The sequence below is a fragment of the Rhopalosiphum maidis genome, chromosome 2 (assembly GCF_003676215.2).
Source record: "Rhopalosiphum maidis isolate BTI-1 chromosome 2, ASM367621v3, whole genome shotgun sequence".
In the NCBI taxonomy this organism is placed as follows: domain Eukaryota; kingdom Metazoa; phylum Arthropoda; class Insecta; order Hemiptera; family Aphididae; genus Rhopalosiphum; species Rhopalosiphum maidis.
In genome coordinates, this window is record NC_040878.1 from 15,362,663 (window position 1) to 15,389,399 (window position 26,737).

The 26,737-nt window shown below is 27.2% G+C and overlaps 1 protein-coding gene across 1 annotated transcript in view; it reads left to right on the top strand.

Annotated features, from left to right (window-relative positions):
- Window positions 1–26,737, top strand: part of LOC113551252 (homeobox protein abdominal-A homolog) — a 67,973-nt gene that overhangs the window by 8,004 nt on the left and 33,232 nt on the right. Inside the window, exon 2 of the mRNA XM_026953383.1 lies at window positions 10,115–10,254. The gene's annotated coding sequence lies outside the window, so the exon portion shown is untranslated. The remainder of the gene's footprint in view (window positions 1–10,114; window positions 10,255–26,737) is intronic.

Consider the following 26,737-nt stretch of genomic DNA (forward strand, 5'->3'; position numbering starts at 1 on the left):
GGTAGAATTCGCACTCGCGTTGCTTACGACGATACGATAATATAAGTTATTAATAACATGAGTACTTACGTGAAGAGTTTAAAAATCGCTTTTAGTCCTTAGTGGCGTGTTTACAGGGTATGCTGACTAAGCCAGGGCCTACTCAATTTTTATTTGACTGTTTGGTTTTTTTTTTATCGAAAATTAAATGTTACCTACTATTAATATTAGTAATATTTATTATTGAATATTATTATCATACTAATATCCCACGTGATAGGATAAATCTTCCCTAATGATTATGAACACACTTACACACTACAGAACAAAACTGGCTTACCCAATTATTTTGTGCTGGACACGCCACTGTTAGTTCCGACGATGCGTTTCTCGGCTGCAGACGGTATTGAAATGTTATTTATGTATTATAATTTTATTTATCATTAGATCCTTATTATAGTTCAAACATATGCTCGCGCGCCCCGGGGTCAAGTACTATATAATATATTATATAATTTCACATGTACGTGAAAAATATTTAACGCCGTAAAATGCAACTATACTTATACTCGTGTAGTCGTGCCGGTGACAAATATAATTTTACATCATATAAGGTATCCAAGATGTGGTCATAAATCTTTACGAGGAATTTTTAATCGGAAAAATCGATTTCACGCATTATGTTATAACTTATATAAGTATTGAATAATACTATACAATACGATGCTGATATATCTCTGTATAGTTGGTCATCTGTTTGCGTATTAACGTACTAACTGATTGGTTATTTTATTTTGTTTTAACTTTTGATTTTTGTAACGCACATGATGTTTTTGCCTCCAATCGCCGCCGACAGAATATTTGGAAATTTGTTGACCTCATTTTAATTTTAAACCATATTTGCTCAGTGTTCTTTACGTTTTCTTACATAAAGTCAAGTCACTAATACTTACATAGACATGCACATACACAGCACACATAGTTTTGTATACATTTAAAATTAAATTGTTTATAATATATAATATATACTATATCTATGCATTTATATATTAAAATGAATTTCAAAAACTATATACAATATGCTATTATATAGTATAATATACTAACTAATATGCAAGCAGTCAACAAACCATTGATATTAATTGTTGTATAATTTGTTTACTATAAATTGTCTATAATTCATAATATGGTTATTCTACATAGTACATAATATATTTGTTATATATATATATATATATTGTTTTATTGCAACATTATTTAAGATGCGTAAGTATGAGCTCTATTTCATGAGTTATAACTTTTATTTAACGACTTCGATTCTTTTATTACTTTATTGATGTATAAATCACGTTTTACTATTCCAAATTTTGTAAACCTTACTACGATATATTATATATACACATAATAATATAAGTTTTACAAATGGATTTTTGTTTTGTTCACACGCTTTTCTATTAATACATGGAAAATATTAATATATGCCTAATTCAAAAATCACTTGTGTTTGCTAATTTATTCGAAATATTGTTATTATGTATATAATATCGAATTGGCCATCCAGTCATTAGAAATTTATAACTACATAAAACCTAAATATCAAATAATATTATTATATAATTGTATTAAATTTGAATACTATATTATAATATGTTCAATGTATTATTTTATTCTACTCAACGCAGGCAACATTATAGTAGATAGCGATTAATAAATGTTTCTTACATGTGAATTAATCACTCTTCTCTCATATTGTATATGTATATAAGAATCATAATATATTAGGACCGCCGCTTTTGATTTTATGAGTTTGAGATGTATTGTTTAAATTTTGGAAATTTTATTCGATACATTTGTCCCTTTGGACAATTATAATCTAAAATAACGATGATTTATAATTTTAGGACAATTAACTGCTTTTTTTTATATATTTAGGTAAATTACAGGATCAGATAATAAGATAATAGGCATCTGAAATTCATTAAAAAACCTGTGTGCCAAAAACCCAATGCATATGTTATATCATACGACTTATTGTGGTGTATACCTATGTGGCTAACATGTATGTTATATTATAACATATTATTATAATTCATTGCTGCAATATTAAAATTACTTAATTATTACATTCCTTATTTACTGTCGTAATTTATTATGGTCTACGAGATATTTAATGTATATATTGACAATGTTATTAATGTTTTCTTTTTTGTTTATTTATTCTTTGGATGATTTAAAATGATTTAAAGCTATACAAGATAAATACAAAAGAGAGTCATTACGTATACGATTTTGTGACGTAGGTATTATGGTATATTAATGAGTACATCACATATACCAGGCCTACTCATAGACAAATAATACAAGATTGTATCGCTTTTTATACCTTATTAATTATTTGAATGTTGAAGCGTACATCACATATATCTATAGTCTATGTATTATATTTTATTATAATTCATAAGTAGAAAATAGCAATATTAGTTAATTTAATTAACTAATCATATATATACTAAAAAAAAGTATCTAGGTGTTACATAGATATATTAATGTTTATTTTTAGATAAAGGTAATATACTATGAAACATTTTTTTTAAATTCCTATTAGAGAACTAAATTTTTTTAATAAATATAAAATACTTCAATATAATTTATTGAAATACAATAATATATTACTACAAAATAAATATTATAAAATAGAGACTTCTTATGAGTGACAACAATATAATATATCTTAATTATAAAACAATTAGTTTTATTTATTTATCTAACTTTTTTTCTATGTTACAAATTTAAAATCAATTTGTTTTAAACACTACAAGACTTTTTAAACTCGTTTTACAAATTATTAGTTGTAATATTCTGTCAATATATAGCTATATGACAATAATATAAAACAGACTTAAGTTAATAAATTGACTGAATTATTTATATATATTTTTTTTCATTAAATTTTGAAAAAAAAAATGTTTCTTTATTTGCATCAATTATATCTCAACTAAAAAAAAAAACTATAGATACAGTTAAATAGTTAATTTTAGATTCAAGTATCTAAAACTCGGTCCATTCCTGCCTAAATATATTTATATAAATACAATATTCTATATTATTATAATTACCTAATAATAATATTTATTTCAGTCGATAAAAACCTTTCAAATAAATTATAATCCTACCAGCCATAATTGTAGTACATTTACATTATACAATATGCCATTAAAATTATACATACATATATACATCCATATACATGTATACACACAAAATGCAGAAAACATTTTTTAAATCATATATTTTTATTCCAATAGTATTTGTGTACATAAAATATTGGTATCTATACAAGTAATTTTAATTTTTAAAAAACAATATATCCACGTGTTTGTAGTAAGCACATTAGAATTGATAATTTTTTTAAATATAAATCATAATAGTGGTCAGGAAATTTTTCAAATTCAATTAAAATAAGCGTATTGAAACACGATATTTTTAATCAATAAAATAAATAACTGATCACATGTAGACGCTGTTTATAATTAATTTCTTGTTTGTCTTCTCATAGTTATTACCTACGTAATATTACAAACCTTTTACGCAATACGCAATAATTACATTGATGAACGTGTATACCTAACCTACATTATAATATAATATTTAAATGTATAATTTTACAACCTTTGCGACCGTCTATAATATATTTAAATATTCTGCAAAGTCGTAGTACAAATTAGTATATGATTATTATACAAGTAAATAAGATTTCCGCCTCATGCAAATTTAAAATACCAAGCTATGACTTTTATACTGTCTACTATCATTCTGTTTAGATGTAAAAATTATATAAATAATCAAAAGTTTTCAAATATGTTTTAGCGTGTTGGATACAACGGTTTTACTCACATATATGATATTATAATAATATGTAATACAACAATAACAATGTATTATTATTAGGTATTTATAATGGTGTGTTCTATCTTATCTAATATATTTTTTTCCTATCATATATATGTATCGTTATTGTATATATTGATCAATCTGGCAGAATCGAAGGAGGATTAGGACAACGTTATTTAATGCGTCTACTTAATTTATCGATTAATGACGATATATTATAATTTCCTCTCACAAAAAAAAAAATCAATTATTTTTATTTTCTAAACATTTTTTAATTTTTTTTCCAATTGATAATTTCAGAAAATTAAAATATATTTAAAAAACCTTAAACCCTATGGTATTGTTATTCAAAATATAAGATCACTACTATCAAACTATTTTCATATATTTTTGTAGACAACTGATTCATGTAGGATAGGTATACTCTGTAAATTTAATTAATATAGGTATATAGGCTATATTACCTATATTACAAATAGCTTTGTAAGTTCTGTAATCAGCAGAGATTTGTACATGAATACAAAATATGTGATGTAACACTGTTTATTTAATTTTCGCAATATTCTACATATTTATTTTTCATAAAACGTTTTTTATAATATATGCATTGCGTACAATATTATAATATCACACTATATGGTCTTTGATTATTATTAAGTACTTTTAAACCATAATTACACTAAATTTTTAATCATAAACAAAAATATTTTTTTAATATAATCACAAAATTATAAATAGTAGTTTTAAACGGCCATAAAAATAAGAGTTATGTGTACCTACATATATTATCGCTTTTATAAACGTATGGTTACTATGTTCATTCCTAAGTTATAACGTTCTTTTTTAAAATTTTTTTCTTTCTTTATATTTATAATAATAATTATAATCGTGTTACCTACATGGTTCATGTATACTAATTATGTATGTATAATTTATTGCAGATTTAGGATTATTATTCGATAGTGACATCGTAGAGCTAAGTTTAGTAATAGTGACGTGTTTATGTATAATATAATATCATGTGGGTACTTATGATTATTTTAATATTTGAAATCACTATAACTACGTTTGGTAAAATATTTTCGTTGTGTATGTGACCTTGAATACGTGGATAGTCGTAAAACTGAAAGGGTTAACCGTGGTATTATTGTGTTTTCGAAATTTCGTAATCGGCGCGTGCACCTATATAATAATATACACATAATAAAATATACATCAACTGGACGTAGTACTTTTCTGATACGTATACCTACTGCAAGCCGCCGGAGAACGACCCTGATATAGCGATATAACTAGAGCAAAAAAAAGAGAGAAAAAAATGCTTGTATAATATGGTATGAGTGTTTTGTGTTTACACTCTGCATTTCGGTTCAATAAAATGTCGAATAAATACCCACCCTCGGCAGACTTCAAAAGAAACACGGCACTGTGACCTAGACGGATATAATATACATAATACACACATATTTATACATATTATATATTTTAGGCATCCGGTGTTTATGTACATATATCTATCATATTCATCTAGATTGTAAATAAAAGAGACAAAAGCTATTATATTATTATACATCATGTGATGTGCTCAAAGAATTTAACTCCATATCGTTCCATTACGTGGTGTATTATTTATCCGGTGACAAGTGTTTTTCGAAAATGTTCGGCTTTGATGCATGCGCCGTGCTTATTATAGGCGATTTGACTGGCATCTATATTTTGCGCGTGTAACAGTTTATATTGTAAGGCGTATAACAACTTTTTAGGCGTTTTACATAGGCAATTTTTCAACACTTAAAATTATTAACATTTAAATTATTTTCAATTTTCATATATTTATATTGTATACACAAATGCGTGTGTGTACGTACTATGAATTGTATCATTTTTGTTGGAGTAAAGGTATATTCGCTAAATGTATTCTTTTGTTTATAGATATACCGTGTATAATGTAAATAGATTATGTTGGTTTATACAATTTCCTATTTTACCAACATACCAATAATCTTAATTCTAAAATAATGAATGAAACTTTATCTGTGTATGGTTAAATGTTTTTTTTAGATCATAAAATAAATTTTTATTTGAATCAGCAATACTTTCGATTATTTTACCGTTTTGTTTACAAATCATTACTGTATCGAATTAGCAATCATTATTATATCATATTTATCATATTTAAAACTTGGTGAATAATCACGTCATAGTGCAAGATATTTAGATTAATTGTTTTATTAGATGAATTTATATTTACTATGATTCTTAAAATACTGAATTTATCAAAAATCATTAAACTATATTTATATAAATAGTATGCACGCATTTAGGCATTTTATTCAACATTGACTATACGTCAATCAATATTAATTTCATAAAAATTCTGATTTTTCGAACTTTAAAAAAAAAAATAGAAATAATAATTAAATACTTAGATTTTAACTATTTAAAATTGTAGAATATATAATAAATTATAATACATAATATTTATTTGCATTTTACAGTTTATGCTCATAAAGTTAATTTTTATTTTAACTTATCAAATTCGTGTATAATATTAATATATATATATAAATATATTTAAATTAAATATCCGTTAACCAAAAAACACACTACATCTATCATAACTATTAGGTTATAATATTCAAAGTTACAAGCATAAATTATAGTAATTTATTTTTTTCTTGTGGTATCGCCTCATAGGGGTGAACCGTTTGCACAATACATACTCCAAATTATAGTAATTAAAATCATTAATCTAATCACATAAAAATTTGAATAAAAAAATAACGGATAAATAAATAATGAATTATTTCAAGTTACCTATGTATAAATTCATACCTTATTATTTTTAAGTTTTACTATTTTGTATTTTTATTTTTACTTTATTTTACGCTACGCAGCTTATTAACTTTATAATGCATCATTGACTTGTTCGTGACTTGATCATTTTAGACCAAAAAAACTTTTAAAATACAATACTTATCAAGTCCATATTTCAACAGTAAATTTAAAAAAATATATTTCATTAATCTATACTTATAAGTTACTTAAATAATATATGAATAAATACATTTAAGGTCTTAGAGTTATATATTCAAATCATGATTTTTGGTTTTATTTGCAATAGCTGGATTTTTTCAATTGTTTTATTTTATTATTATTATTTTATTTATTTATGATATTATTTTTTTGATTAGGTTCGGTTGATATACAAGTTCAGTGTTTAATATTAGCGTTGGTATTTTTATTGCAACAACTAGAACTATAAAAATTTCAATATAACAACTAAAAAACCAAAAAATCTAAGGTTGAATATGTCTCACAAATGTGAAAAATTCAACTAGATATATTTTCGTTTATAGTACTTAATTAGTAGGTTTATTATGTTTTTTGTCATTCAGGTATGAGATTCATTTAGTATGCATCGACATTTTTTACAGGATAAAAAATATAAATAAATATAGTGACTTAGTATTTAATTTTTGAATTTATATATTTGAAACAATAAATTATATTTATAGTGAAATCATTAATATAATGTTCTTATATATTAAGTTAAATTACTAATAAATTCTATCTGATGTTCAAACGATAAAAATAGTAAATTTATATACTTAAGTTTAGCTAATTTCGAATTATATTTGTGGCTGAATTCTTTCCGATAATACGTCTAATTGAGTCCAATAAAATAGCTGGTTTATTCTTAATTTGTCTATGTAATTAATTACTATAATATGAAATATGTGCGTAGGATGAGATTATTATTTTCAAACATTAAAAATCACTGACTGATCAGTCAGTATTCATTAGTGATAATTGACAATAATTACAATTATAATTATAATTTATAAGAAAATACTTGAGTATTTCTTTGTTATTAATAATTAATTTTATTTTTTAGAATTTAATACTCTAAATTAAATTTGGTTTTCTAAGCATATTGTGAATTGTCAATCTTCAGTATCTGAAATTATAATGGAAATGTTATTTTAAAGTAAATGTTTAAACTCAATTAGATATTTTTTTTAAATCTAATTAAATGTAAATGTAGTTCCATTTAACTCAACTGTAATATGTCCATTATGAGCCGGTTTTTAGTCTATTATTATTATTTGATTGATGTATAATATAATATTTTAATTTGGACCTATTATTAAATAAATTGTTATTATCGTAAAAAATACATTATATTATAATATATATTTATATATATTATTATATTACTTACATGGTTATAGACACGATTGCTGTTGTATTCATAAACTATTGACTGACAAAAAAAATTAATTATAAACCGATTTTTTTTTACGAAATAACAAGAGTAGTACGATACCTACATACGTTTTCTATTTTTAGTAGGCACTATTAAGAAAAATTAAAAGTTCGTACAAACTTTTTATTATAATTAATTTTTATGATCAATATTGTTGAGATACAGTTTAGGTCAAACTAAGTATTTTTATGTAGTATTAATAATTATTATTTTATTAATCCATTATGTTTTTATGTAATATTTATATCAATTAATAATGTGAGTGACTCTACTTTAATACCTTAATTCGTTATCATAAAATGTCAGTACTCTAGTCATCTTTTTTAACTTAAAACGTAAAGGACTAATTAAGTCTATGATTAATATTACTGTTATATTATTATTATGCGAGAGAAAAGCGAATATCCGATATGTCATTCGACGTACGACGAATGTCTACTGCAGATGACGCTACACATACTTTCCTCATATGTTTTGTACGAAATATATAGGTGTTTATAGTAAATGGTGGTTGTTGAAGGTTAAATGGGGTATCGGGCTATAGCGAGAAAAACATCGTTTAGTCGAGCGAGACGAATCGTTTATTGTTATATCGATTGGAATGAATTTATTATACCTACACCTAGTATACCTATATAATATTATATATTATCGTGAAGATACATATATGCGTCACATACACACATATACACCATGCCACATACATATATATATATAAATATTACATACATACAAGTAATAATAGGTTTCGTCTCAGCTATTGCAACAGTCCATGCAAAACCATGGTGTTTGGTTGTCTCACCACCCAACAATTTACAATAGCCTATTTCAAAATCCCTCTCCATAAACATATTTTCTTTTTAATGAAAAAAAAAATATTTGTAACTTCTGGTAGATATAACATTTATATTAAAGGAAAGGTGATCAGTCGTCATCTAAAATAATTGTTTTCTTTAGTCGTTACTCATAAGTAAGTTTAGGTTACATTGTATAACCATTAAGCGATTGTACTCCTGATATCTATTTTTTTCATCGATTCATAATATTATGTTAGACAATGTAAATTTAATCAAGTTGTTTATTTTCAACTAAAGATATTAGTTATGTATTACAACAAAAATCTACTTGATCTGCTCTATTAATCATCATTGAACAAATACGAATTAACTGAAGTCACAAAAATGTACAGCAGGATGGACTAGATTACCACAGTTATAACGTTAAATATATAATATATAATTAGGTGTTTTAAGATTCGATGTAGTTAATTTAGTTATTTAGTTGTGACGCAATTCAGTGTGCTGAATTACGTATATAAAATACAATAATATTCATACCAGATTTCGAATTTGAACGACTCGGTCAGTGGTAAAGAAATTTGAACGACTAATTCACCAGATGGCACTATGGGTAGGGCATTTCAATAATATTCAATATCAATGTTCTGTATACCTTGTTCATTTTCTAAAATATATTATTTTCTACTACACAATTTCTAACTTTTGTAATATAATATTTATTTTTTTCTCAAAAATATGAGTTTTTTACGCACGTGTGATATTGTTCAACTTAATTTTATCTTTTTTTTTAAATTCATATTCAGTATTATACGATTTAAATCGAATCTTCACTCTTCAATGCCATCACAGTCACGCCAATAAAAAATTAACAACATTTACTTAAAAATATTTTAACAGAGAATTGACAGTTTAATTAGTATATACGAAACAATTCTATACCATATTATCAACAGATTAATATTTCTTAAATAGTCATTCGTTTGATTTTTGTTGTTGAAAACTGAAAATGTATTACCTATTTCCTACTATTATTATTTCTTTTCATCGCATTATATTATGCTATTTAAGTTGCCTATTGAGCGCCTATCAAACAATACAAACGGGATTAATATTAATTGTAAAAAATGTTTTTCCACAATAACTGTGTACCAATCAAATCGTATATTATTTACAGATACGTTTAGTGAATTTTTGCCATTCGTGGTCTAGAAGACACGCGACGAGGGTACAGATTCATTCAAACCATTGGTGAAACATAGAGGGCGACATAGGTGATTTAGAGGCTTCATCGAGTGCAATGCCATTTGAATTTTGGTAAGCTACATAATATTATTATTTATTTGATAATTTGATTTATATCGTATTATTATTGCTTTTATTATCGGCAATACAAAGTTTTTTCTTTTATATAACGCATGTCTTTTAATTACTTTTTTAAGTTCTTTATTCGTGGAAAATGTATTTAGAGTCGGAAGGTCGGATAAACTATTACCGTCAAAACAACCTTATTTTATTTATAGATGGCGCAATCAATACAAAATACATATTACAATGTTGTAATACTAGTAATAGTGTTCATATTATAAATACTAAATTCTCGTTGTATTATGATTTATAATAATATTATAATAGAGAATATAATTAATTATATAAATTTATTACATATATCGCCAAATAAAAATATAAAATATGCTTTTCAAGTGAAAACTCAAACTTAATCTTATGAACACGCACTGGCAAAAAATGCTAACATTTAAAACTAATTAAATAGGTATAGGTATATAAAAACAATGATATTTCATTCTGTGGCGTGTTAAAAGTGCGTTTTGATTATAATTTATAGTAGGTAACCATAGGGCTATTGAAAAGGAAAAACCAAAAAAGCGTATAAACTTAAGATTTATTGTTTATATTTACAGTAAATAATATACACGTTTTTATTTACGGTCAAAGATTGTAAAAACTAATTAATAACAATGGAATTCACAAACGTGGTTAAAGACTTAGTTTGTGTGTAGTTTATAGCACAATATATTGCGAATCAACAATAATGCATTACACATCTAATAGTGATAACAGTTTTTATTCAAAACTAATCAGTCGTAGACTTGAGTAGGGACTTTTTTATCATTGATAATTTTGTATACCACATGATTTGGATCCACGCATTTTTTTGATAGTTTTGAACGTTCTCACGGTGAAAATATAAATCACAGACGGTGAATCGATATTAATGAGTGCGGTGATATTATATATTTATGATCGTAATCGTTGAAATTCGATTATACATTTTTTTTTATCTATAACAATAATATAATATTTTATAAAATTAGATCAAATGAATTTTTGAATCTGCGATCTCATATTAAAAATAAATGTACCCTATAATATATAAATAATGTATGTTATATTTATACTTACTTGAATTATATAATATAATATATTATTATGTATATCATGACTCTACATAGAGCTTGTGTGCCAAGAAACATACATATATAATATATTTATTCACAAACATATACATCACATAGTTCCTCAATCATAATAAAAATTGATAAAAACACCAAACAGCATCTTCATGCGTATATATATTTATGTTATATATTGCTGTACTATACGCGTAGACAAATACAATGTATCTATATACACGTATAATAATATATGATATAATGCGCCATAAAATCTCTTTTAGCTTTTTACGCGGCCCAAATCCAAATGTCATAACGTACACACACACACACACACATACACTTACTCTCACGCATATATATATATACATATATATTATTATTGTTGTCGTCGATTTTTACACACACTCACATTTATAAAATATTTATATATGTACGTGTGCCATCGTCCTGGAAAAAATTGTATTACACACTTATAAACCATCACGGTCGGCGTCTGCGTGTTTACGATCATTCGTCGAGAGGGGGATGATACTTTGTGTATATGGATATGTTTAATGTGTGTGTGTTTGATTTTTTTTCTAAATATCTCTCTCGTTACAGCACCGTACTCTCCTATATATGTAATATAGAAGCCCGTGCGGGGATGTGTTTCGAGGCGCGTGCGATGTATTTTATCATCGTGATATACGTGCACACGAATCGGGGGTGAGGGATAACGTGAAAACCAACCCTATATACGTGTATTCCGTACAAAAAAGTCCCAGCACACACAGAGAAAATTCTGTACAGTTTTACATATGGAAAATAGATTGCCGGCGTATATATTACGACTGCGTAATATATATATATATATTAATTATACATTCTATACATATATCATTATATTGCACGGTATGTAAAATGTTTTAAAATTGGTATGCATAAAACATTTATATACAATTTTCCATCTTTTCGAACCCCTGTATATATACATATAGATATTGCTGTATAGTATGCTTACACGTGTCAAGTGTATTCGAGTGAGATGGTATATTCCCGCAAACACGTGCTCATTTTTATACATATAACCATTTCAAACTACAGCGAAAAGCTTTCAGACGTCAAGAATAAAGTCTCTCGCCAAGAATATATCTATATGTAAGCCGGCGTTCTCGTGAGACGACTTGGGCCATAAAATCGCGGTGACCGTCACCTTTTCACAAAAATACGTGACTCAAATCTCATATCGAACACGTTTTTACGCCCTTATATATATTATATATATTTTATATCACTGGACGCTGTCAACGCTTTCTACAACTTATTCCAACACTGACGATATGCCCGACTTTGAAACGTATAAGTTTATTTATCATATAGAAACTTTAAATCAGGGGTCGCCAACCGTCGATCTTTCTAGGAACACATGTCGATCGTTATAAAAACTAATTTTACCATTATCGGTCGATCGCGTAATAAATAATTTGATAATGTGAATTGCTTTATTGTATTCTAGGATTCACCATTATCGGTATATAAAATGGCTTGAAGATCTTGCATTTTTAGTAGATATTACTGAATAAATTAATTTCATAAATTTAGAGTTACAAGGAAAATAAAAGCAAATTATTAATATGATATCAGATGTTCAAGCGTTTTCTTGTAAATTAGCATATTGGGAAAATAAAATGAAAAATGATGATGTCCAGAATTTCCTTACGCTTCCAATAATTAATTATTCTGAAAATATTTATGATCCTACAAACCACATAAATATAACTTAAAATTTACTTTCCGAATTTAAAAGAAAATTCAATAACTAAAATACTTGAGTCAGTTGCGCAGTTTATATCAAATCCATTTTCTGGGATTTTCAGACACAGTTTTGAAAGCACGCAAGTACTCAAAAATACCCAAATCTACGAAGGATTGCCTTCGTAAAATTTCATTTTTTGATTTAACTTGGTTATGTGAGTCAACATTTTCGAGTATGAAATACTTAAAGAACAAACATCAGTCAAAAATTACAAACAGTAATTTGGATTCAAGTATACGAGCAGCTATTTCTAATTATGTATCAGAATTTTCAAAACTTGCAGAAGAAAACCAATGCCAGTTATCACATTAATAAATTTATTTTTTTTTGTTTACTTTTTCTCGTATATTGTTATTATTTGAAGAAACATCTTTTTTTTTTGCTCATCAAATAAATCAAATAAATCTTCCTAGGTCGATCACTAGAGTCTTAAAAGTTCAAAAGTAGTTCACTTGTTTGAAAAGGTTGGCGACCTCTGCTTTAAATGATACAGAAAGTTAGCAATTAAAATAACTTCGGTTTTTTCCTTCCCTAATCCACCTATGTGTGAAAAAAATTTAAATAAAATTAATTTAAACGTCCACAATTATATTATTGCTGTAGTTGGACACCGTCCATTCAATGTTCCACCAAAAACTAGACACCATCTAATGCTTTACATATAATATATCCGTTATATATATACACGTGTATGCTTCGGTTTAATTTACATCACTTGGAACCGAATCAAATGGCTCATCGTAGTTTTAGGTTGTCAGCGAGTATTTTTGTCATTAAACGCGTTTCCCCCGATAGAATTTACGACATTACATAGTGGCTTATTATTAATAATAAAATATATTCTATATGATGCAAGGTTTGGTAAACAATTTTATAAATTATAAGCAATATATGCGCGGGTATAATAGTTCGTTTGAAAAACTATAACTATATTTGTGTAAAAAATAAAAATCAGAAAACAAACATTATTTGGTAATATTTAATTAATAACTGCTAAAGTTTATAGTTAACACAAAGAAAAATAATAACTTAACTTAATAAGATAAGTTATTCATTTATTATTGATTAACTTTTGAGTAATTGTGAAACTTTCATAATTTTTTAATAATAATTAAATATTTTATTAAGATGATGTCATACCCGCATGATGTATCTGTCTTACAAAGCATAATATTAAATAGAGTAAATCAATAACGAGTAAAATTTTCGAAAGAGAATATATAAATAAACTATGTTTATGCAAAGAAGCTTTTAAGATATTTTTTTACTTTAAAATTAGTTATAAGTACTTAACATTTTTTAAAAATTAATTTAACCATTGTAAGATATAATAAGATACGCTAATACAAATATATGTGGGGATGACAGGCTAATGACCTGAGTTGTCGAAGCATTAACCCCAATAAAAATAAAATATATATATGGGTATGACGTCCTCCAAAAAATAATGCTACTTCTAGGAGGTATATATTATATTCCTCTTATTGAATCCTATAAGCTATAGGTATGCCTATACATAATTTAATTATTCACTTAATGTATTATTTTAATATTAACTCAATAAACCAAATTTGTTACAATGTGTATATTGATTTCTGTCAATGCATTTAACTATAATATGTAAACAACTTCGATAAGTGTTTTTAAATGATTATAAATAGATACATAACCTAAGCAAATTACCTACACAAGTTTAGTATAAATATGAACAAATACAATATAAATGTGGTAACTCTCATATTTTATAAGTACTTTAGTATAGTGTTATATAATTAATTACTATTAAATTAAAATATTATATAAAAGGTATAGCTTTATCCTTTATGTAATCATCAGTAGGTAGCCCTTATTCGTTTTTTTCTTAACTATTGTTTATACATACATTTATATTTTTGTATTGTTTATGTGTTTATGAGTTATAAATAGTTTTTCCACCAGTTTATTGGTATAGTGGTTCATACGTCAATACATAAGTTGAAGAGATATAAATAATATGCTAATAATTATAATAATATAATATTATAATATTTTATAAGTTTGATAATTAGACTCCGTGAATTGAAAATATTGACTATCATGTGGTCTATCCATTGTATATCAAACAAATGTGGCTAGTTTATGTTTTTCAATGATGAATATAGTTATATTATAAGTATACGACCTTAACATATTTTGCTTACAGTTATATTATATAAATATGTGCATAAATCATGGATGCAATATATGATTGCAATACATTATGTTAAAAATAATTATGATTTGTTATACACAGTTTATAATGTTATTAAATACTGCCGGTGCACGTGTAATGCACAGACGCGTATGTATCAATGGAATTATAATTTTTTTCTCATTAATATTTTTGTTTTCCTATACTCATAAATACATAGAAATAAAATAAATATACAAAATAAAATCGGTGTAAGATTTGATAAAAAATATTTTTTTTTTTATTATAGGTATGTTATATGTATGTATAACAATACGAATGAATAGAAAAACTAACAATTTTTTCTTGTCATTATAATTTAACTTAAGTATTAATTGATTATATTAAAATCAAAATGTGATGCTTAATGAAATCTTCACGTAGTGACGATCGAGTTAAAAACCTATGAGTAACTTTATAAAAAAATTATGCTTTATACCTACTTGTAGACCTCGATAAGTAATAATAGAAAATGACACGATATCTTCATACTCATCGTTCAGCGTAGGAATAATTATCATCATATTATCAGCACGCAAGAAATCATATTATTTGATTTAAACACACACTATATATACCTACCTTATAATTTATATAATTTAATACACCGTCACTGTTGCAATATACATGTGTGCTATATTTGTATATGCAGAACGCGCGTTTATATATATATATATATATATATAAATATATTAATATGGATTATTAATAATAATGGGGACGAATGAACGGTGAATATAAAAATCAAATTTTATTTGACACTTTTGACGTGCGCTAGTCATCTAAGCGTAAAAAAAAATTGTAAAACTTGTCCGGCATATAAATCTTACGGTTTTATTTTTATTCATTCGGATCCTTTATCACCTACATATACATATTACGTATGTCCACCCATGTCCACCCCGTAAACACGCTTTCTTCGTTCATCTCTACCAAACATACATGCGTACACACGTTATATGCACGTAGTCCGTCCTACATCATTATACCACCCGAGCTGTGGATTCTCTTGTATAATACACACTTGCACGTATAACATTCACACACACACACACACACACACACACACACACACACACACACACACACACACACACACACACACACGCACTCACGTGCACATATTATAATACAAGTAATATGTTTGAGTGTGTGTTAACCGTTAAACCAAAATTTAATTTAATTTGTTTTTCCTTCGCATATATATTATAATATATAACATACGAATATAAGTAATTTAATTTCAACGGCGTAAAAAACAAAAAATATACGTACATATATAACACCTATACCTATATCTACTAAAACTCATGTCTATATATAGGTGATGCTCGTAATACGCTGTACAGCAGGTTTAGGTCAATAATAATAAACGTCTGTATACATATTATGGGCGACGACAATCTTGTACCGGGTTTGTTCATTCAAAATGTATTTGGAGTGAATTTATAAATATCATACACGATTCGAGTCGCTTGTATCGTCCCAAATCCATATACATACTGGAATATCACCCTTCTTCTATTATTATTATCTATGTGTATGTGTGTATAAATGTATATATATATATATATATGGCACGAATCACAGAGAAGATGATTAGATAGATGATAGCTTTTGTAAATTATATTATTATATACATATTATTATGTATATATAGTACCTAACCTATTATAGAAATCGTCGTATAAAGTTGGGTGACACGTAGGAAATCCCGCATAATATACGAAGGCTAATTAACATATTATTATCTCGATAACGAGATGCTGGACCCATAGAGATGTTTGACGATAAAAAATATACTCGTACAGATGTGACTATATATTATATAGTTTTTGTGTTTTTATATCAAAGGCGTAGATGTATACATATCGAGTATATGCATGGACGAGCAAATCTGTAAATTATATATATACAATATATGTAATATTTTATACGACGTTTATGTATTATCATCGACTGTAGGTACATAAAAAATATAAAGATACGGATTTCTAGTTTTTATTTTAAATAAAAAAAAAAAAATATTTTTTGTATAATATTTTATTATAAAATATACTCACCGTGTTATATCTCTATGTCATATATACGTAAACGTCTAATATATGCATAAAGCCATGCGTATTATACATATAGTTATATATATATAATATATAAGAAGTGTTTAACGATAAAAAGAAAAACGTTAACTATATAACGTTGAAAAATCTCGATACAAATAAATTATGATGCTAAGACATAAATTAGATAGTCTTAAATATATTTAATCGAATGTCATTAGAACGCACATTATATAATCTGTAAATTTTATATAGGTACTTCATTATTACCTACCACGTGTTATACTTATATAGGCATATATGATGTATATAGTATTATAATATATTATAACTAGTATAGATATTTATAGACATTTTTAATTTAAAATTGTTTTCAGTTCTTATACTATAATTTATAAACGTCGATAAAAAAATAAATCTAGGTCAAAACGCTCGAAAATTTAATATAATAAGGTTCCTTCAAAGTTATCAATACTAAGACTAACCTCACTTAATTTATAAATTAAATAAATATTTTATCATTATATTATTAGTATTATTTTAATTTATTAAAATTTTAAAAGTAGGTTTTTGATAATGCTAAAAAAATATTTTATGGTTATTCGACTATAACTCAAATAGTAGGTAAGTGCGATATTTTAAATACCATAAAATATTTCGTCTCAACATAAAAATTATTTATTAATCACCTAAAATAGTACTTCGACTATGTATGGTTTTATACCAAATAAATATTACTGAGTGTACCTACTATTATTAGTTATTATTTTAATAAAGTTACAAAATAATGAGTACAAATCAGCTGATAATATATTTATTAATTCAATAATTGTTTTAAAAACACGCTACAACAAATTAATAATAATAATTTTTCGCTGAGGCGGCAACTCCAGTTGAGCAATATACTGCACTACGATGGCAGAAAAGTTGCAAAAAACCTATATATAATAAAATAAACCCGCGAAAAAATTTACAATACTGTCTTAGTTTTTTGGGTTTTAAAGGGTAGGTATACTGTTTAATTAAAAGTTTAAAATAATGTCTATAGTTATTACTTATTGGTATTAAAATACCTCAAGTTACAAATTGCAAAAGTTTTTTTTTTAATAAATTTACTTACTTGGAAATTGTTGTTTTATCTAATAAATGAATTCGTAGCATAAATTATAACTTTTAGTGATTTTATATAATATAATATACATTACCCTATTGTAGAAATGACTACAAACTATTGTTTAAACACGTAATTGACTATAATAGAATACCTACTCTAAAATATATTAACCAAAAAATAATCTTATATTTTTAAAAATAAATCCCGGTAGGTCGTATAGTCATATATTTTTATTATTTTTAAGCCATAAAAATGTTTATAAAAAAAAAACCAATTTTAAATTGAAAATTGTTTTTTAATAATATATTGCATGCAAAAATTGTTAGTTAAATACTCAAATATAATCATTACTGCATATTAAATATTAAACTTCAGCTATAATGTGTATTGATATACCATGCAGTATTAGTTTTGTTGGAATTTGTTTGATGAACATCCATTCAGCACATTACTTATCTAGTCCATTCAGCAATGTATTTTATATAAGTATATAACTATAGTATAGGTATATATAATAATACTATACTATAGATGATAATTTTCATTCCATTTATTATAGGTAAATCTATTTCAATGAGACATTGATAATTATAATCAGAGAATATGATCGATCTTAAGCTACAATTATAATTTTTGGCTAATTATACTAAAAATGAAGTATATATGGGTAATGTGTTATACGTTTGCTTTATTATATAGTTATATACATCGCATGTAATCGCGTGATACAATATTTATTATAATTGCGATATTATACCAGAGATAACGAACCATATGTCTCGCGGTCTACCAATATTAAGTATACAAGTAAATCACAAATATAATATCTTATGTAAGTATAGCTACAAGCGCCTTATTGTACCTATATATAGGTAGTTCTATATAACTATATTGTTGTGTAGGTTTAAGTGTGTGAATATAATATTATATATATATATATATATATATGTGTAAGTACTTAAGTTAAACGCCGCACTTAAAAAGGGATATCTGGCCGTCGTATATAATAAATCAGCCTCCGGATCCGTTATGATGGCTGGGGTCAGCTAATTATTGTCGTACATCGAAAGTGAAATCATAAAAATACGGCGGACAGGAGTACGTGAGAACGTTATGGGCCCATAAAGTGCGTAATGGTATTACGCATAAAACATTAATGTACATTATATACATATACATACATATACGCGAGTATGTGTAAAATGTAGGATAATACGCGACGACGGGCAATTTGTTTTGCGAGCAGAGATTTTTTTTGTTTTTGCGAATCATATATTTTTTACCCTTTTTTTCATCAACTTGACCGTTAGTTATCCGTTATTAAAATCTACTTATATAATTATATATTATATATTATTTGTGTAGTATAGATATAAACATAATACGCGTGTTTTATTCAATTAAACGTAAACATTAGGAGCTAGGGCTGATGCGGTTGAATCTCATCAACATATACATATGTTAAAGTTTCATTATATAATTATATTAGTTTAATAGTTTATTACATATTTGTATAGATATTATCGTATAATTCTAAATACTGAAATTCGACGAATAATTTAAAAAGTTTGAATTTATTGTGCTATAATTCTCTACCAGCCCTGATATATCAACAATAGGATGGTCGCACAGGAACCAAGTTCAATAAAGATGATGAGACGAAAAAAGAGGTGGCGTAACAAATATGGCGATGATGATGGTGTCGTGCGTATAATGATATTACAGTCATTCGATCGACGGAATTTTTAAATCATTTTCTCTCCGTAGTCCTGGATTGCGAATAACACCGTGTATCACCGACTCGCCGACGCTATAGTATACATGTTCTATCTATAGTATATGCATTTTATAATGGAAATGGGTGGTAAAAATAATTTTGATTTTAACGCATTAACCTTATATTAACCCATTGAAATATCAAATAATATACATATATTATTATGTATCAAATTTAAACTTTATTTTTTTTTTTATCTATTCTAAATGAATGATTTTTTTTAATCATGATCCTTTTAAATAATAATCATTATAATATTAAATTATTGGTAAAGAATATAAATAATTACCCATTACATTTATTTAGTCTTTCCTGTAGTCGGTAAATTCAGCCATATACCTAGCTAAGTGTATCTGAATATTATAAATGTATAAAAATATACTATACTTTTTACTATAAAGTCAATGATTAATATGTATAAAAATTAAATTACAAACTTCTTTGTGAACGTAAATTTTATAATTTAATAAAAAGAACAAACAATTTATTCATAAACAAATCGACAAAAATGATACAAAATTATTCAAGATATCATCGAGTTTTATATAATTTATTCCTATCAAAAATTAACAGAATTTACGACCGCCGTTTTACCTATAAAGATAAATAAAGTATAGGCCAAGATAACTGCACACTGTGGCAAAAAAAAAAATTATATATTCTTCAATATCGTGTTTATGTTTAATTTAATATCAGATAAATATTATGATATATCCGTTGATAACTATACAATAATTATTATAATTAACCCATGGTATCTGATTTTCATAATCTAATTTTCATCATAGTATGTTATCATGGAATACTTAGAATATTAGTATATCACTGCATAATTTTTATTAAAGAATGCAAACCAAGATTAAACTGCAGACTTGCATTTTAATAGATTGGTAATTTCTTTTTTGTTATGAACATATATAAAATAATATGTTTGTCAATATTTTAATTTTTATCCGACCCTTATTGTTTAAAACGTATTAACAATTTTGTTATGAAAGAGATTACACAATATTAAAAAACAAAAATGCCTTATTTATAATTATTTTTACATATAAATATTATATTGGGTTATTTTTCTTATTTATATAATTCATTTTTTTGAAACAAAATTATTTAAAGAATGAATATTTTTTTGAAAAACCGAGAAGTAAAAATAATAAATGTTGATTATTCATTCAAATTTGCATATATATATATATATATATATGTTATCATGCATATTCTGAACAAAAATTTAATTAAGTATTTAGTAATTTAATTAATTTTGCTTCTAAAAGTAATTCAACAAAACTTATACTTAACCTGTACATTTAATATATGTTTTTATAAGATAAATGTTATTTTATCATGGGTACAATAATTATTATTTATTTTCGTCAATTTAAGTAGCGGCCCACAGGGAAAATCCCGGTGTCCAGGTTGGCCTATCCACCCCTAAGTTCCTGTAAGACTGTACTTACATTTACAGTAAAATTTAAAAAAAAGTGATTAAGTTGGTAACCGTTCTGCTATACAGTTATTCTTTTTGCTTTTTAACAAAATTGTTTTCGTAAAAATTTTAGTTTTCCCCAATTATATTAAGATAATTATCGAGAAATTTTTACTTTTCACCTCTAAAGTAACAATGAACTAAGTTCACTATACACATATAAAGGTTCATCGTTCATGTAACAAAAAATATGTTTAAGTTATAAAGATTGAAACATATTTGTTCACTAAAATGTGTTTTCAGACAAAAAAACAGACATTTATTTGTAAAATCAATTATTATATAAATGTTTCCACTAGGTATCTAAAATTTCGCGGTACATAATATGATATTTATAAGTTTAATTGTGTGAAAACAATGTATATTCCAACACGCATATTTCACAGTTGTAATATATTATGTAAAGACCTATATAGGCTACAGCTATAGTAAAACATATTTTACTCAAATATAGGTGATGTTTTCTGATACTATATAGTATTATATACATATATATATATATATATATATATATATATATATATATATATATAATATACAGACAAGTCGACTGTGGCTTACGCCGGATCATTAAACATAATCGTGTATATCTTAATTCGCAAGCCACAAATAGCAAAACGATTTAATGTGTGCTTTAGTGTTCGTTATATAGCATCGTTAAAACGACATTAAATTAATTCATAAAATTTTTTTCTACTGTTTTTCACAGACAATATCATTTGTGTACGCGAACATACACCTCTATATATTATGTACTTACATTTACTTCAAAAATACTAACTATATAATTTATGTGTATGATTTATTTAAATATGACATATAAAATTAATCGCTTTCAATATTATACATAATTATTATTATGGTAATTAGTATACATATTGTTATTTTGTTTATATTTTATCTTCGGGCATCGATGCAAATATCATAGTAATAGTATCACCGTGAAATAATTTTTTGATTTGTTATTGTAAACATCACTATACTTAGAACTCCGTGGGAATTTTTGAAATGATTATTTTATATGTATAGAAGCGGTCAAGTATGAAGTATAATATATGTTAAGTTTGTATATTTATGTTTCGACCGGCCACATTATAGTTTTCGCCTGCAGTTACGTTACGGCATATAACGTGGTGGAACATTATATAATAAATGTATACAAACATTGGTGCACCGTTGTTATATGTGCCAGGACAAAAAAAAAGTATGAAAAAATTGTAGAAAAAATATTTAGGTCAACCCTATCGTCATCTTTGTTGTATACCGCGGTGACCCGGTATGCATACAGCACAATATATACGTAATTTAACCAAAGGGCATAAAGACTGAAACAAATTGACTGGGTTGAGCAAAAAATATATGAGTAAATATTGTCGACCCACATTTACTCGAAAACGAGATCCTTTTTGTTTGCACCAGACACGCATATATTATTGTTATTATTTTATAACCTTATGCCTACATGTATACTTTACCTACAATATAAAATGGTTGGTTTTTTTCTTGTGTATTAAAATTCCTCCGTCGACACAATCCTTTTTCATACTAGGAGTGTGGTATATTATTAATATCATGTTTGCGTCCCGTCAGTATACTAGTCGGACCCGAAGATGTGCACATCACTGCCGAGTATGATCAAGTCAGTTCGTAAATTCGTCTCTGATCGTAAGTCTCCACGAACTCGAAGTTCAGGTATGTATATAAGTGTTTTCAGAAATTAACAATTTAATATATTATTTAAAATATCTGAAATGTAATCAAGATGTGTCGGCTTATTATTTTGATGGAAGTTGTATGTGTTATGTATTATGTAGGTAATCTTAATATAATATAATATATAGATACTATACATAGGTATACATATTATGTTCTTGGTTTTTTCATGACATTATCATTTTCAAAACAATCACGGATATATACATATATTTGCAATTTGTTTCTAAATAATATATTCAAGAACACGACTTGAAACTTTCAAATCATAATTTAATAATAGGTACGTGATTTTTATGCGTGAGTTCGTGAGTAGATACGTGTCTATATATAATGATGTAAGGGTAATTATATAAAATAGTATACCCTCTTTGTTTCATTTAAAAATATATCTATTCAAGTTCTAATTTTGAATTAAATTAGATTATGTATATCATTAAAGGAGTGTCTTTGGCAAATTTTATTTTTTATTGTAAATACTTATTTCTTGTAGATTTTTATCAAATGAATTTTTGGAAATATTGATGTATACAAATCGAAGTTAAAACTAAATATTTTTATTTAGTTGTTTTTCTTGTTTTGTAGTCGTATAACTGTTCAAATAAGGTTAATATTGCTGAGGAAAAATGTTAACCTAATAATAATATAATTTAAATACTTATCCATTAAATGGCTTTTGATACTGTTATTTTATGAATTATTAAATAATAATTTTATTCTGTTCAAATGTACATACCATGTTTCGACCAGTGATACTGTGTAAATAATGTAATATTTTCGGTGCAAAGAACATTACCAGTTTAATATTAAAATGAAATAAATACTATAATTTGACGTGCACATAATAACACAATAACACAATCGGAATGTCATGAATGAACACGATATCATGCGGACGGCGGACGCTGTTGTCGACGCGAAACAGTGGCGGCCGGTTGCTACGCCCCTGGTACACAACCGTCGCTTACCGCCGCGACTTGTCCGGTAGACGTCCCGAGATCCGTTTTTGAGCGGCGGCATCGATTGTGATGCCGACGGCGGCGGCGATTGTGACGGTTCGGCCGCGGATACTCGGGCGGCGGCTGCCTCACGCGCGCTCCGGTTCATAGTATCCTGGTACCCAGTCCGCGGTAAATGCATGATGGTCGTCGATTCCGCGGCGCCCGCGGCTGGCCACACACGCTCGACTCGCGGTTTCGACGTCGGGTGTCCGCGGACAAACGACACCGACGCAACCACTGCAGAAAAAGCAATAATAATAATAATAATTACGATTTTGGGTTGCAGCCGCCGACTGCTGTCGGTCGGTATTCGTGATTGATATTATCAGTCAGTTCATTACGGCGCAGTTTGTTTTTTTTTTTACGCGATTAATGCAATTAAAAAATTATTATCGTTATATTTTATAATAATATATCTATCGGTCAGAGTATGATGAGCGCGCCCGACACATTTTATTCGCGTAATACACCTAAACGATGTTTATATTGGTCGGCGTCGTGTTCTGGAGATATACATTATTATTGTTGTGTGTCTCTCTCGTCCCGTGTCTCGTTTACTCTTTCTCTCGTAGTTTTCGTTCATTTTTTCGGCAACACCGTTCCGCCCATGCGTCTCATTGGCCGCGTCCCCGCCCGGACCAACACCGCCGAAAAAAACACTATTGCCAAAAAAAAAAGCAATACACGCACGCACCGGCGGCCGAATCGGGCGTAGTGGGCGCTATCGCTTTGTTATTCGCCCGCTACCACCGCCGGAAACGTCCGTCCCTTTGCCTAAAATTAAACGGGTATTACTTAAAGTTATTACGTATTTCAGCCCACCGCCAAAACCGATCCGTCCTGCACGTTTGTTTAACCGCTTTTCGAAGTCGAATTTATGATAGATAATAACACATACCTTTTATTATTATACATACTATGCGCTCTATATAAACCACGAGTTTTTTTTCGCCAATCTTTTTCGGCATACAGTAACGACGACCGCGAATCTCAGTACGATTTATGATGACAAATAATAACAGGCATTTCCCGAACATGAAATTTGTGAATTAAAATTTGTCGTGTTTTATGCAAAACGCGCGCCGCGAAAAATCGATCGCGGCAGCGGCAGCGTCTGCAGAGAACGCGATTTTGCATCGACGGCGGCGAGTGCATTTATAACCAACGCGAAGTGCATCAGCGATGCACCGGCGTGCCAGCGGTATGAGCTGTGCGGTGGCGGGAGGGAAAAAATACGACCGCTTCGCCGTCACCGTCGCCGCAGTCCACGTGAGCGGTGCACTCTGAGCGAGCGAGAGAAAGACAAACGGGCGGCGGCGGCGCGTGACCGCCGTGGCCGCCCGGACATACTGTGCACAACGTCATACGCGTGTCCGTGTACGACACCAGGGCCCCATGGTCGAGTGACGCAGTCTGAGGGGATATTTTTCAGTACTCATTCGCGAGATCGTTTCGCGCGTGACGTAATAATAATAATAACTATTATAATACGTTTGCATTTTCCCGCCTTTCGCTGCCTCCGCCGTCACTGACGAGGCTCGCATAATGATAATAATGGCGTTATTATTATACACTACTACTCTTATCAGTATCGTTGTTGATTGGGTATACGTTACGTATATTATAGATAATATACGATTAATAAATCGCGACGAACTGTGACGACGTTATATTATATAGTATATAATAACATAATATATGTATGGCACAAGTGCAGGTCATTGTAAATGGAACGATGTCGTTACCGAAATTACAGTATTTGAATTTATTGAAAATGTTCACGAAAATAAACCTAGGCAGCTACTACTATTCTCATATAATATTTGTTTATTATATTATAGGTATATGTATCAATATTTATAAAATATAATTTATATTATAATAAGTACTCAAAATAATGACTATACGTATATCGTATATGTCAATTGAAAACTTTTGCAGGAATAGATAATTTAAATTAAATTAATATTCAAAATTATCATTTCAATTTATATAGGTCTATTTACCTATTATATGCTATAAGTAATGAGTGTATAAAATATGTATCATATAATTTATAGGTAAAATTATGCTCAGTAAATGCTTAAAATCATAATTTTATTCGGGCTTTCACTAAACACGTTATGCGTGTATAGGATTTACAAATTGAGTTATTAAAAGCTGATTATACTGTTAAAAAGTACGAGTATATTTGGGTATATTTAGGATACTTTCAATTAAGCGAT